General features: G+C 34.9%; 1 pseudogene; it reads right to left on the reverse strand.

Annotated features, from left to right (window-relative positions):
- Nucleotides 1-6,736: 6,736 nt before the first annotated feature.
- Nucleotides 6,737-7,784, reverse strand: LOC107895878 (36.4 kDa proline-rich protein-like; annotated as a pseudogene).
- Nucleotides 7,785-12,546: the final 4,762 nt, after the last annotated feature.

The following is a 12,546-nucleotide window of genomic DNA, read 5'->3' on the forward strand; positions in this document are numbered from 1 at the left end:
TCTATAACCAATTGAACTTAAGCTTTCAATACATCAAAGTATATGAGTTACGCTCACATAACCTGTCACTTACTCAGTATTAAGGTAAGTTACACTATGAATGTCACAAATGAATAAAATCATAAATGAATCTAAGATTTATTCTGCTTGGGTCCAGTTCGATGTATTGTTAGTCCAAACAATCACATCTATTTCTCTATTTTTTGGAAGTTATCCGCTCCGATACCTAAGACAAGGTATCTCCACTTGGACTTAATAGATGACATAATAGTATTTTAATCAATTTGCTCAATTGTTGTCTTCTTGCATTATGATCTAACCACATAATGTAATTTAATATTAAGTAATCAATGAGCTAATATTAGCTTATTTATTTTGTTTTGTGTGCAAAAAATTGTTAAGGATAAATACAAAAGATATTAATGCGAATGACGAAATTTTATTCGAAAAATTAGCATTACATATGACAAAAAACTACACTAAAACACTAGATTCCAACGTCCATAACAAAGCATAAATCATACAACAAACCCTTTTGATTTGTTTCGTGTCAAACAAATTGACAAAAGCGCTAGTCGAGGCTAAGCGATGACCTCCCACCTCCAAATTCGACTAAAGTTCATAAAAGACCATTAACTTTAAAAACCTGTAAACACCAAGCACAATCCATTTTGTGAAATGGAGAGAGCAATTCACACAAACCAAAACCCCTAAATCAAAATTTTGACAAAACCAAAATATGAAAGAGCTAAAACCAAATCAAGGAGTCTTGAGACCTAATAATTTGTGAAAATTTGAATTGAAAAAAAAACTTAAAATATAAGTTTTATTTATATGGAATCAAAATGATTATCATTTATCTCAATCCAAATTCTAAAATAACAATGATTACATAGCTTCATGTAGTGAAATCAAGATTAGAAGAGGCCAAAAAAAGTAAGGGATAAACTTATAATAAATGAAATTGTATAAAATTAGGATTGTTGGATCATTATCGTACAGATTGCGACACTTAGGATGTTAAAAGAATAACCTGTCCTACCTACAGACTGACCCCATAGTTTTTATTTTATTTTGTTGTTGATTTTGATGTATGTATATTCTCCACTTTTAGCTTTGCCTTTCTCACGCTTCCCATCCTCAGATTCACCTTTTTCAGCCACAACATTTGCTGCACTCTGCAAAAGTATAGCTTCAAAATTACTTACACTACCCCCCTTTTCTTTTTGCTAGCAGAAAATTGAGGAATTAAATAGTATAGTTTACCCATTTTTATATAAAATTTTCAGAAACATTCTACTTTTTACTCATAATTGGATTGGATTGTTAAATGGATCTCTCCTTATACTTTTGAATTCTGCTCCTTTAATCATATTAATCTTCTTGTATCAAAATAAGTTGATAAGTGTTCCAAGTTTGATGTTTACTTTTCCTTTTAACACTTTATTTATTCTTCTCTAAATTAACCTTAAACCCTAGCTACCCTAACCCTTTTAACTTTAATCTCTTTTGGCCCAACTATTTCAGTCTCTCCTGTTGATGGTTTTTTATTTTAAATCTCATTAATTTATAAATAATAGTTCTACTTGTCAAATTTAATTCTTAAATTTTTTTATTAATTTGATTTTTTTAGTTAAATTTTACTCTCAATTTTTTAAAAAGGTTTAAATTTGACTATCAATTTTTTTAAAAAAAGAGTGAAAATGATATTTTCTTAATGAGAATACTAATTAAAATATTATTTTTTTTAATGTGACAACTTACATGACAATCCATATTAACTTTATGTTATTATTCCAAAAGTTTATATTTTTAATTTTTATAATTTTTGTATTATTTGTTAATGTGACATATACGATAAATGAATTATGTTAGCATGATGTGCATATGAACTGCCATATGAATTGCCACATAAACAACGTTAAAAATTAAAAATTTTAGTCAATATTTTTATTTAAAAAATATTTTTTTTTTTAGAAAAGGAAAGCAATCTGTGGGTTCAATTTAAAATTTTGTAACTGGAATTCTTAGATAATATTGGGAGCAAATAAACTTGATTTGGATATATTTTTTTTATAGAATGCTTTGAAGGTACTATTAATATATTAAACACATTGAAGAAAGAGGGATGCACATGGGGCATGTAGCACACATCCTTATGTTTAAATTGAGTGGGGAAAGCATTTGATTGGAAACAGATGATTCATTTTCTTACTGGGTTTGCCAAAAGCATGCATCCCACTCCTACATTACATACATTACAATATAACACCTCACCATTTATCAATTAATTATGTACAACTTTCTTTTCTCGCATGTCTCTTTATTCGTCAATGCCTGCGACTGCGAGTTGTGACCCACTCTTTTCATGGGTAACAAAACTATATATTCAAATCTTCATAAAATTGTTAGGTTTCTTTTTCTTTTTTTAACATTATCATTTTGTCGTAAGCATATGTGCATCCAAGGACCACCCTATATCATGTTTAATATTGCTTTCAAACTTGTTCATACAATGTCATAACCTCATTTTCTTTTAATCATGCTTGTTATTGTTGCACTGAAAATTAATTTATATTGACCCGAATAAATAATGAAATGGAAAATTAGAGAAGATTGAATACATAAATATTTACGTGAAAAATTCTTCCGAAAAAGATAAAAAAACACGGACAAAGAAAATTTCACTAGTCAATAAACTAATGAAGAGTACAAGATGGAGAAAATAACACCAAAGAGAAATATATTTATTAATTTAAAAAAATTGAAACAACATGAAATAAAAATTACATATGTGTTAAGAAGGGAAGTAGAACCTGGGACTTAGGAATGAAATCATTCTTATTCATCCATTTAACTAAATGAGCAAATATGTTAAAAACATTAATTAAAAATAATAAAAAACTTAAAACAACATGAAATAAAAAATACAAATATGAGTGAAAGAGGAATCGAATCTAGGACTGAAGGACAAAACCACTCACATTTAACCATCCAACCAAAGAAACTAAGTGTGGGCTTGGATAGGTGATGCGTTTACCTGCGGTCAGTGTAAAAATAACGATGACGGTAAGATTAAATACTGTAGCAATACTATAGTATGAGACAAAAAAAAAACTAAATACACCGCACCGCACTGCCCATCCAAAGAGGTACTAATTATATTTAAAAAGTCAGAATATGCAACTTAAAGGAAAAACATGTACAATTGAACATGCATTTCTGTCAACTATGCACAAAACACATCCAACTAAATGTACTTTCACACACTCTTTCTAAAATCAATCTATTTTACCAAATAATTTTTTTTCTACATATATACCTAATTGGGACTTTACTGATTAGTACATAAGGACAGGAGAAAAATTGGTAAGCAGCTAAGTGCAGAATTTTGCGTTAACTACACCATACTATATGTTGAGCAAAGTTTGAGATCAGCTGTTAGGATTCATTATAATACTTCCAGTGTTGGTTTAGCATAGAATTACACTCACATATTTGTTTTTCGATTTTTTAATATATGTGGTTGCAAGTTTTTTAATTACATCAAATAAAATAATTGAATTGTGTATGAAGAAATGGTCCAAAAAGACAGGAAATGACAGTGGACAGCGCAAGAGAGGATGGAGAGAGAAGATCCATCCATGGCCATGGCCATCAGGTTATTATGAGTAGTAGTTTGCTTTGGGGTTCATCAATATTTATGATGTACATTTCGTCACGCAACCGTTGCAATATTCTCCCTCTTTTTTATATTTCGTCTTTAATATTCCCATTCCCCCCTTTTTTCTTTTCTAAATACAAATTATTTCTACAATAAGCCTAATAAATTAATACATTAATGTTTAATGTGTATGATGAAATGAAAATGGATGCAAAATTAACATTTATATGCAATTATAATAAACTCAAACACATAATCCCAACATTTATATGAAAACTTTTCGACTATATATATATATATATATATTTTTGTTTAAGGAAGAAAATTACAAATTAGTTCTTGTTAGTTTTTGGGCTCTATTTGTACCAATATACATTTCCTCGTTTCGGCATTGGAGGAAATGGGTTGGTTTATACCGGCTGGCTTTACTCGGCCCGCAATCTTTTATAGACCAAAACATTGACATGTATATTTGAAGGGAAAAAGCGATCATAGTTTGAGAGTAGAAAAAAGATTGCAAATATAGAAATTTAAAATTTAAGCTTATTTAACATGGAGTTTTAATAAAAATGGGAACAAACTAATGGATTGCAAAACTAAAGTTGGCTGCCTGGGAAAATGCCCCTACCACTGTGGAATATTAACAAGCTAAGCTCAATCAACTAAATTACATTTTATCCAGCATATAGATGGGCGACCTGCAGCACCAAAGTACACCTTATCTTTTAGTTCGCCCTCATTCTCATTTTGTTCTTCATTGTTTCGTTTGACTTTAGTGTATTTTTTTTTAATGTTTATTAATATTATATTTTAAAAGTAATTAAAAGAAATTTTTTTTTTGGATAAATATACAACATTTACCGGAGCAAATCACCATCACTATCACTATTAACAAGTGGTTCTTACAATTCAATCTCACAAAGTGGATATGGAGCGAACAATTTTGGTGAATTAACTAAAAGTTGGGATTCAATTAAATGAAATAATCGAATTAAAATGGTTTTGAGTGATTAGGTTTTAAGCGATGGATTGCTAATACCACTCTCAATTGTTCACGCTTTATCTTTTAAATTTTAATATTCATAATTTGGCCTTTCGCTAGTTGTTTTATTTTTTAGAATACAACTCCAAATAAAAAATGGGTAAAATTTAAATTATTACTTGATTTATAAAAAAGATAAAAAGATAATCTTAAATTAATGATAATATATTATTGGATATGATATAAATAAGTGAAGAGATTTGAATAAGGGATAGGATTAATTATATGTCCCCAAATTATAGTCTAGATCTTAAATTAATCCTTAAGCTTATAAAGCGTTTTAATTGAGTTGTTTGAGTATTAATATTGCATCAATCATGTTTTTAATTCAGCCTAGTCATCATTTTTTAGTATTAAATGTTAGTTTGAATATGATGTAAACCATATTTAAAACACTTGGATCAAATTTTAAACATGTTTATACATATGACATGAATTACTTGGATCTAGAGTGTTAAAAATTTAATCCACGTGTTTTAAACATGCTACATGTCAGATCCAAGTTGGCATTTAATGGTTAAGCAAACATTAGGTTGATGGAAGAACCCATTGATACAATATTGAAATTTTGAGGACTTAATCAAAGCATTTTTAAAATTTAGGGGACTACTTTAAAATTTTAACTATAATTTGAGTATGTTTAATATAATTAACCCTAAGGATATATATAATATACTCCTATTATATATTTATGTCTTATTAATATATTAGGTTATAATATCTTATTAAAATTTTAAAAAAATAAGTTTTACTTTATACAATTAAAAAAAAAAAGGTTATATAAATGCTAGTTACTATATTTTGTTGTTGTTAACATCTTGGTTGAAGGCTTGTAGAACTTATGCTCTAGGATGCTCTAATGCTAATCTCAAAATACGATAAATAATAGAGTAATCGCGATGTCTTTGGTGCTTTGATTGTTTTTAGATATGTGGGGATTAACACATGATTAGTCGGGGCATTTGTCCTTGATCCGTCAAGATTGTGCCTTCAACCTCTTTGTTTAGTCTGTTAACTGACTATCCTCAAGTGTCATTGCTAGGTTTTAACAACTTCTTGTTATCTACTCATATTTATTTGTGGGATTTGGGCCTTCTAACCTGTTGATTGTCTTGGGCTTTGAGCGTGAGCTCTTGATTGATGTAACAATGTCAGGTAGGTTAAAAAGAGGACTTGCTGCAAATTATGAATTGACCCTGTCTTGTTTGAACAAAATTCTTCTGCTCTTTTTGTCCCTCAAAAAAAAAATTCTTCTGCTCTTTTTGGTGTCCCTCCAACCATTTTCTGCCACGTGGATTATAACTTTTAGACTTTAACTTAAAAGATATAAAATATTCTTTTTTTTTTTAAATACACCGAACTTCTTATTAAATAGGCAAGATTTATTTTAGGTCAAGTTATGGTTATAGTCTTTTTGTTCTATTTAAATTTAAATTTTCGAATTTATACTTTAATTTGATTCATGTATTTTTATAATATCATTAGTTAGTTAAAATAGTTGACATACTTAATTTTTTTAGTAAAGATGTTGAGGTCGAATTTCTCTTAAAAATACACATCCCAATTTATCATGCCAAAAATAGGTTTTTTGTGTGTAAGTATGCTAGAAATGTGTTAAAAATTCATATCATTTTAACCAACAAGACATTAACTATTTGGACTAACTAATATCATTGCAAATGTAAAAGATCATAATATGTTAAATTAAAAGATAAGTTCTAAATCCCAAATGTGAACATAGTAAAAGGATAAAAAACTGAAATTTTACCATCATGAGTTGCGACGCGCGTAAGTGAAAGAAGCCCTTCGAGCACTTACAGTAATGAGCCCTTAGGACATTTACATATGAAATTTAATTTTAAACATGAGATTTTATAGAATACCTATTTTTGGACACTTTATTGTATCATTGAAATAACATTGAAAGAAAAAACAGCACCACAAATCTAGGTGGTGATTAAATCAAATTAAAAACATAATAGAAAACTTAGAAGCACAAATCCTCCCTAGGAACTTGGAACACTACTTACTAAGAAATACATTAGCACATCTTGCCATGCCTCAATATATCTTTACGGGGAAACTCGAAATTTTCGACAATTATAACTTCTTGTCATGAGATGAACATGATGTTATTGTCCAAAAAGGGGTACTATCCTTATGCTGGACACTGGAATCCTGGAGGTGGAGTCTTGCCACAGTCGATGAGGACCTGAAGGCCAATTGGTATTATGATATTGATGTTTAAAAGCTTGGCCTTGATTGTGGTACAAAGACAGATAGCAGCATCCAAGTCTAGCAACCCTTGAAGCACTGGGCAACATGTATCCTTGGCGCTGCTGCCGATACCAATGTGCACTAAGCCACCTAACACATCAACACATGCGCCTAGCTTGAGAGTGTCAATCGGGCATGTTTGCTGTGCCGGGGGTGGTGGATATAGCAGAGGTGGTGGTGGTGGACAAGGGGTCTCCACTGGAGGTGGCTTCACAACTGGAGGACTTGGGTATACAGGAGGCGTTGGCGTTGGCGTTGCGGCTTCACAATGGGAGGACTTGGGTATACAGGAGGGGTTGGTGTTGGCGGCTTCACAATGGGAGGACTTGGGTATACAGGAGGCTTTGGAACTGGCGGCTTCGCAATGGGAGGACTTGGGTATACAGGAGGCTTTGGAAGTGGCGGCTTCACAATGGGAGGACTGGGGTAGACGGGAGGCTTTGGCGCTAGCGGCTTTACAATAGGAGAACTGGGGTAGACGGGAGGCTTTGGTGGTGGTGAAATGACTGGGGGTTTAGGATAGTGAGGTGGTGGGGGATTAACGACAGGAGGTTTGGGTACATGAGGAGGCTTTACGACGGGAGGCTTGGGAGGATGATGAGGCGGATATTTTGGTGGTTTGGGGTGAAATGGGGGCTTCACAATGGGAGGATGTTTGGGTGGGAAAGTTGGAGGACAGTTGGGCGGAGGAGTTGGACGGGGACATTCAGGACAAGCAAAAGAAGCAAGCAAAGCTCCCAAGTTCAGAAGCAGGACAACAAGATTGGGTAAACTATAGTTCCCCATCACTGAACTTGCTACTTTCCTCCCTGCTTAAAAGAGAGCTTAGTTCATTTTCCCAGCTTCATCCAAATGATTCATTTATAGATCCATCATGCAATGTGCAGACAAAAGGACGGCGAGGTGTATCCTGTCGAAAGGTCAACAAAGGTAGGAAGCAACTTGTTAAAAAGGTTGAGCAAGTTGCACCGAATGTTGAAAAGTTGAATGGGATAATTGCAATTTTGGTCCCTAATTTTTTAGGCCATTTGCAAGTTAGTCCCTGAACTTCAACTATAAATAGGCTTTTTCATTTTTCATTTCAACCATCCCAACCAATCTTTCTCTCTTAGTTTTCTCTCTTCTCCCATTTGAGAATTCTTAAGGAATTCTATTTGTTTGTAATACTTTGAAGATAGTAAAGTTATCATCTGGTGTTAGTGCCCGAGGACGTAGGTATAATTTACCGAACCTCGTTAAAACTCTTGTGTTCTTTCTTGTCCTATTTTTCTTTCAATATTTGAGGGTATAATAGTAGTATTTAATTGTGCTATTAAATTACTATAGAAGGGATATTCTGTCTAAGGAAAGACTTGGTATTTAAGAGATCCATGTGATCCACCTCTCTTTCCTGGGAATTGAACTTTGTGTGATTTTTTAGTACAATAATTTACACGCTTCCGACTCTATTGGAACAACAAGTGGTATCAAGAGCCGAAGGTTAATCGTAGTATGCTCTGTAGTTGCAGTTTAAACTGATCTTCCACATCAGAAAAGATTTCCTTAGGTATATTGAAAGATTATGGAGAAAACGGTCGGTGTAGGAGCTTCAACATCGTCCATGTGGACAAGACCGACAATTGCAAATGCAAGATTGGCCGTGGAGATCTTTGATGGCACGGGCCATTTTGGTATGTGGCAAAGTGAGGTTCTAGATGCCCTTTTTCAGCAGGGTCTAGACATTGCCATTGATGAAGAGAAACCAGATGATGTACAGGAGAAAGATTGGAAGGCGATCAATCGGTTGGCATGTGGCACAATTCGATCATGCCTTTCTCTAGAGCAGAGGTATACTTTTTCAAATGAGACTTCTGCAAATAAGTTGTGGGTGGCACTTGAAGAAAATTTTTTGAAGAAAAACAGTCAAAATAAGCTCCACTTGAAGAAAAGACTGTTTCGCTTCACATACGTCCCAAGTACCACAATGAATGATCACATCACCAAATTTAATCAGTTAGTCACTGATTTGCTGAATATGGATGAGACATTCAAAGATGAAGATTTGGCTTTGATGCTGTTGGGGTCACTTCTTGAGGAGTTTGAGTTCCTAGAAACTACTCTACTTCATGGCAGGAGTGATATATCTCTGAGCGAAGTCTGTGCGGCCTTATACAGTTATGAACAGAGAAAGAAGGACAAACAGAAAAACTCAAAAGGGGAGATCAAAGTCAAAGTCCAGACTCGGGAAAGATGAATGTGCTTTTTGTCATGAGAAAGGCCACTGGAAGAAAAATTGTCCAAAGCTGAAGAATAAGGGAAAAGCTGCTGTAGATGCTTGTGTTGCTAAGCATGATACTAGTGACTCTGAACTATCACTGGTTGCATCATCATCGTCGTTCCATTCAGATGAGTGGATATTGGATTCGGGTTGTACCTATCATATGTCCCCTAACCGGGAGTGGTTCTCTGATTTAGTAGAACTAAATGGAGGAGTTGTTTATATGGGCAATGACAATGCCTGTAAAACTGTTGGGATAGGTTCAATCCAATTAAAGAATCAAGATGGATCAACCAGAGTTCTGACTGATGTTCGGTACGTGCCCAGTTTGAAGAAAAATCTCATCTCATTGGGAGCCTTGGAATCCAATGGTTCAGTTGTTACTATGAGAGATGGGATTTTGAAAGTGACATCTGGCGCACTTGTGATATTGAAGGGCATCAGGAAAAATAACTTGTATTACTACCAAGGTAGTACAGTTATTGGAGCAGTCGCTACAGCTTCCGGTAACAAAGAATTGGACTCAATACAGTTGTGGAATATGAAGTTGGGACATGCCAGCGAAAAATCCTTGCAAATTCTGGCAAAGCAAGGATTGTTGAAAGGTGCAAAGGCTTACAAATTAAAATTTTGCGAGCATTGTGTTCTGGGAAAGCAAAAGAGAGTGAAATTCGGTACTGCTATCCATAATACAAAAGGTATTTTGGAATATGTTCACTCAGATGTGTGGGGGCCTTCCAAGACACCTTCATTGGGAGGAAAACACTACTTTGTTACTTTTGTTGATGACTTTTCCAGAAGAGTTTGGGTGTATACCATGAGAACTAAGGATGAAGTGCTTAGAGTTTTTCTTAAATGGAAAACTATGATCAAAAACCAGACTGGCAAGAAAATCAAGCGGCTTAGGACGGACAATGGAAGGGGAATATAAAAGTGATCCGTTCTTCGATGTGTGCCAAGAGTATGGTATTGTTCGACACTTCACAATTAGGGATACACCACAGCAGAATGGATTGGCAGAGCGTATGAATCGAACATTGCTGGAGAAAGTTCGATGTATGTTGTCCAATGTTGGGTTGGGCAAGCAATTTTGGGCTGAGGCTGTGACATACGCTGGCCATCTTGTTAATCGTTTGCCATCATCTGCATTAGAAAGAAAAACTCCTATGGAGGTATGGTCTAGAAAACCGGCTACAGATTATGATTCCTTACATGTGTTTGGATCCACTGTATATTACCATGTGAAGGAGTCAAAGTTAGATCCGAGGGCAAAGAAAGCTCTCTTTATGGGAATCACTTCTGGAGTGAAGGGATTTCGTCTTTGGTACTTAAGCACAAAGAAAATGATCTGTAGCAGAGATGTTACCTTTGATGAATCTGCCACATTGAAAAATGTAGCAGATAAAGATATTCAGACGAGCAATACTCCACAGCAGGTGGAGTGTACTCCAAAACAGGTGGAGTTTGAGCAGATGGGGATTTGCCCAGTTAATAAGTCTAATTCTCCAGCCACAATGGAGGAATTAGAGGTTGAAGAGGTTCTAACCCAAGAACCACTAAGTACACCAGAACCAGTTGCAGTTGCAAGGCCACGGAGAGAAATTTGTAAACCTGCTCGATTTACTGATATGGTGGCCTACGCCCTTCCCGTAGTTGATGATATTCCTATCACTTATCAAGAAGCAATGCAAAGCTTAGAAAGTGATAAATGGAAAAGCGCCATGGATGAAGAAATGCAGTCTCTCTTGAAGAATAATACTTGGGAATTGGCGCAATTACCGAAAGGTAAAAGGGCAATTGGATGCAAGTGGGTATTCGCAAAGAAAGATGGATCTCCTAGCAAGAAGGATATTCGCTACAAGGCAAGATTGGTAGCTAAAGGCTACGCTCAGAAGGAGGGAATTGACTACAATGATGTATTTTCCCCTGTTGTGAAGCATTCCTCCATTAGAATTTTGTTGGCCTTGGTAGCACAGTTGAATTTGGAGCTAGCTCAACTTGATGTTAAGACGACTTTCTTGCATGGTGAGTTAGAAGAGGAGATCTATATGACTCAGCCCGAAGGATACACAGATGCTGGTGGTAGAAATTGGGTTTGTAAGCTGAACAAATCGCTATATGGATTGAAGCAATCCCCGAGGCAGTGGTACAAGCGATTTGATAGCTTTATGAGAAGGCAGAAGTACACAAGAAGTAAATATGACAATTGTGTATATTTGCAGAAGCTGCATGACGGATCTTTCATTTATCTACTCTTGTATGTTGATGATATGTTAATCGCTTCGAAGAGCCAAAATGAGATAGATAAGCTGAAGGCTCAGTTGAATCAAGAGTTCGAGATGAAAGATCTAGGTGAGGCCAAGAAGATTCTCGGCATGGAGATAAGTAGAGATAGACCGAGAGGCAAGCTCTGTTTAAATCAGAAGCAATATCTGAAAAAGGTATTACAATGTTTTGGTGTAAATGAAAACACAAAACATGTAAGTACCCCACTTGCTTCTCATTTGAAACTTAGTGCTCAATTATCTTCGAAGACTGAAGATGAAAGAGAATATATGGCGAAAGTCCCATATGCTAATGCAGTTGGGAGTTTGATGTATGCGATGGTGTGTACGAGGCCTGACATTTCACAAGCTGTTGGAGTTGTGAGCAGGTATATGCATGATCCTGGAAAAGGACATTGGCAAGCTGTGAAATGGATTCTACGGTATCTTCGAAAAACCGTAGATGTTGGTTTAATTTTTGAACAGGATGAAGCACTTGGTCAGTTTGTAGTTGGATATGTTGATTCCGACTTTGCTGGTGATTTAGATAAATGTCGTTCAACTACGGGGTATCTGTTTACTCTTGCGAAAGCCCCAGTGAGTTGGAAGTCTACCTTACAGTCTACAGTAGCTGTGTCTACTACAGAGGCAGAATATATGGCAGTTACAGAAGCTGTTTAGGAGGCTATTTGGCTTAATGGATTATTGAAAGACTTGGGAGTTGTTCAAAGTCACATTAGTCTATATTGTGACAGTCAGAGTGCTATTCATTTAGCGAAAAATCAAGTCTATCATTCAAGAACCAAGCATATCGACGTAAGATATCACTTTGTGCGGGAAGTCTTTGAAAAAGGAAAAATTCTACTTCAGAAGATTCCGACAGCAGATAATCCCGCAGATATGATGACCAAAGTGGTAACAACAATCAAGTTTAATCATTGTTTGAACTTGATTAACATCCTGAGAATTTGAGCACCTACAGGTGTATGGCGCTCGAGAGCGCATTTAGAGGCACTACAAAAGATAACTTTATCGAATTTGG

This window comes from Gossypium hirsutum, chromosome A11 (assembly GCF_007990345.1).
Source record: "Gossypium hirsutum isolate 1008001.06 chromosome A11, Gossypium_hirsutum_v2.1, whole genome shotgun sequence".
In the NCBI taxonomy this organism is placed as follows: domain Eukaryota; kingdom Viridiplantae; phylum Streptophyta; class Magnoliopsida; order Malvales; family Malvaceae; genus Gossypium; species Gossypium hirsutum.